Below are 3778 nucleotides of genomic sequence, written 5' to 3'. Positions count from 1 at the left end.
CACAAATTTTTAAATGTTACATTAGCAACGAGATTAACTAAACTAATGCTCAATCAAAAAGATTTTGATATATTTTCATTAACATATTTGATAAAAAAAATATAAATACTATATTATACAATATTTAATTGAGTTGGCGTCATTAGTTAATTAAGTCTTAATTTAGTGGTAAAAAATAAAAATACAGTTATTTTAAATGAATACTATTCTAATACTTCCTCCGTCCCATTATTTATGTCCCGATATTAAATAATGACTATGCAAATAGTTTTAGGAGATATATTTGATCAGTAGAAATGACAAAATGATCCCTAAAAAGTAATTTATAGATTTAACAGATTTATTTTGATATGTATCAAATAATGGGATATAAGGATAAAAAATAAAATGTAAGTTTTGTTGTTTGTTGACTTTTTTAATATGACATTTTGAATAAAATAATTTTAAAAATTAAAAGAGACACATTTAGTGGGGCGAAGCGAGTAATATTTTTTTCATAATTTTATATAAATTTTTACAAAGGTTAAATATATTTCGACTCCTGAAATTGTACCTCGTTATTACATTGGTACTTGGAGAAATTTTTTATTCAGTTTAGTCCTTAAGTTATTCAACCGTAATGCATGTTAATCTAACTCAACATTTTGTAAAAATGTCATGTGACACACTGATATAATAATATATAAACAAATATCGGCAACCTACGAACAACACCAAAACAGAGCCACCGTAGTCAAAATGTTTTGGATTATAAACTAATTATAAGGAAGTAGTTAAAAATTAGATATAATTACAGTTAAAACGACATTTAATATAAAATATAAAAATAATCCTAACCTGATCTAATACGAGATGGTCGTAGCTGGCTTGAATAGAGTATTTAATTTCATTTAATTTATGCCGATATAAGTTTCAACGCCTTACCACATTCGATGGTAAAGCTTACCACTTGAACAGAAGAGTACCGGCGGCAGCTACACAAGCTAATACAATTCACCTCTACGATGAATTACCCAACCCGAGAGGAGGAGTCTTTGAAAGAAGAACCGGACAAGGACCAAGACACCACCGAGGAATCCGAATCCAAACGCCTCCTAGCATCCCAACCTCCTTCCTCCCCGTCGTTCGATGATGAAAACGAGGTCACATTCGAATCCCGAGAGAAAATCGTCATAGTCGACTTGGAAACCCCGGAATCCATCGGAAACGTCGATTACGTCCCTCCTTTTTCCTGGAAGAAGCTATGGATGTTTACTGGACCGGGTTTTTTTTATGAGTATAGCGTTTTTAGATCCGAGGAATTTGGAAGGTGATCTACAGGCTGGCGCAATTGCGGGTTACTCTCTGCTTTGGTTGTTGATGTGAGCTACCGTCATGGGCCTTCTGATCCAGTTGTTATCGACTCGGCTCGGGGTGGTTACTGGCAGGCATCTAGCGGAACTCTGCCGGGAGGAGTATCCGACTTGGGCTCGTTTTGTGCTGTGGTTCGTGGCGGAATTGGCGCTTATCGAGGCTGACATTCAAGAGGTTATTGGGAGTGCTATAGCTATCCAAATTTTAAGTAAAGGAGCTTTGCCGCTATGGGCAGGTGTCTTAATTACCGCATCGGATTGGTAAAAGCCTTTATCTGGAGTAATATAAATTTAGTTTATTCTGAATCTGAAGTTTGGGTTTCTGGTACTTAACTGGGGAAGGTCAAGTCAAATTCTATTTAAACTTGTACTAATTTATTTCACCTCTAACAAGTTTTACACCCTCTCTGTCTACAGTTTTATATTTTTATTCATGGAGAATTATGGAGTCAGGAAACTAGAAGCTGTTTTTGCTGTTTTAATAGCAACTATGGCTTTATCATTTGCTTGGATGTTTGGTGATACAAAACCCAGTGGGAAAGAATTACTAATAGGTTTGGCTTCTTTTTAAAAATAAAAACAATAATTGGTCCGTATCAAGCTAATATTTTTTTTTCAAGTATCATTTTATTTTTGCCATTGTTGTAGGTATTTTGGTTCCTAGAATTGGCTCAAAAACAATTCGGCAAGCTGTGGGAGTTGTGGGTTGTTTTATAATGCCTCATAACGTATTCTTGCATTCTGCATTGGTACAATCAAGAAAGATTGATCCGAAGAAGAGAGGCCGAGTCCAAGAGGCACTGAACTACTACTCAATTGAGTCATCCATTGCTCTTATGGTTTCCTTCATGATCAATTTGTTTGTGACAACGATCTTTGCCAAGGGTTTCTATGGTACAAAACAAGCTAATAGCATAGGACTAGTTAACGCAGGGCAGTATCTTGAGGAGAAGTATGGTGGAGGACTCTTTCCAATTCTCTACATATGGGGTATCGGTTTGCTAGCAGCTGGACAAAGCAGTACAATAACTGGGACCTATGCTGGCCAATTTATAATGGGAGGTTTTCTCAATCTTCGTTTGAAGAAGTGGTTGAGGGCATTGATTACACGAAGCTTTGCAATTGTGCCGAAAATTATTGTAGCAATTGTCTTTAATACATCTGAAGCCTCTTTGGATACCTTGAATGAATGGCTTAATGTACTTCAGTCAATTCAGATTCCTTTTGCACTCATACCACTTCTAACCTTGGTCTCCAAGGAGCTGGTCATGGGGGTCTTTAGGGTTGGGCTTATTCTTGAGGTACGCCTTCTGTTTCACTTGTCTTCAATTTTATCTATACTATATGTTGCTTCACATTAGTGACTATTGTTGGTAGTTTAGTTTGGCCTGCTAGTTATAATAACTAGAAGTATCTGCAGTTATCATGTTTGAAAACCGAGTCATTTTTTATATGTTAGCATAAATATTCTTGACATTTTGATTGTGAATAGATCATCATAACAAACATGGTCAACTGCCAGTAGTTTATGTTCCCATCTCCATAGTTGCTTGCCTCACTTTTATTGCTCTTCATATCTACCAGTGTCTTTTAAACACAAGTAATTTTAATTGATTTTCTACCATGGAAACCTATAGTTTATCAAGTTTTGATACAAGTAATGCAAAACTTGCAACCAAAGGACCCATCTAATATTTCCTTTCACTGATATTCTGTATCCATTTACTCATCTGGAAGGTCGTTGCCCTCATTTTGTCATCACTGTTACTGGCTAGGGCCTAGGCCTACACAGTGGAAAGGAATAAAGCTGGCTGATATTTGGTATGCTTGCGTATATGTAGAAAGCATATGTGATGGAGTATTCTTGACATTTGTTGGAGGGTTATCCTAAATTACCTTATGACATACATGTTCATTGCTATTCTTTAGGCACTTCCATTTAGTTGTATATTCATTTGCAAAGTATATTTTGCGATCATCAAATCTTAGACAGCTTTCCGATTTCCATGTTTCGGAAATGGAAACTTGTAGCTAGTTTTTGATGTCTACAGTTTTGCATCTGCTTGTGCTGCTGCGATTGATGGTACTTAAGTGAATTAATAGATATCCAAAGAATGCTTGCATGTATCATTAGGAAAAAAAACAGCTAAATTTGATGATTTTTATGTTATTTTGCAGAGACTTGCCTGGACTGTGGCTGCCCTTGTAATAGTAATCAACGGGTATCTTTTGTTTGATTTCTTTGTTTCCAAAGTGAAGGGGCTGTTGTTTGGACTACTGATCTCTATATGGACCGCTGCATATTTGGCATTCATTGTTTACCTTGTTATACGTGGCAATGCTCTCCCTCCCACTGGGTTCAGGATAGAACTATCCAAGCGTTGTTCGGTCACTGGAAGTTAGAGAAAAATGCAGTCACCGCGACG

The 3778-nt window shown here is 36.2% G+C and overlaps 1 pseudogene; it reads left to right on the top strand.

Moving 5' to 3' along the window:
• The first annotated feature begins 933 nt into the window (after positions 1–933).
• Positions 934–3778, top strand: LOC120126409 (annotated as a pseudogene).

The sequence above is a fragment of the Hibiscus syriacus genome, unplaced genomic scaffold, assembly GCF_006381635.1.
Source record: "Hibiscus syriacus cultivar Baekdansim isolate YM2019G1 unplaced genomic scaffold, ASM638163v2 tig00110458_pilon, whole genome shotgun sequence".
NCBI lineage: Eukaryota > Viridiplantae > Streptophyta > Magnoliopsida > Malvales > Malvaceae > Hibiscus > Hibiscus syriacus.
This window is presented reverse-complemented; position numbering and strand designations above follow the sequence as displayed.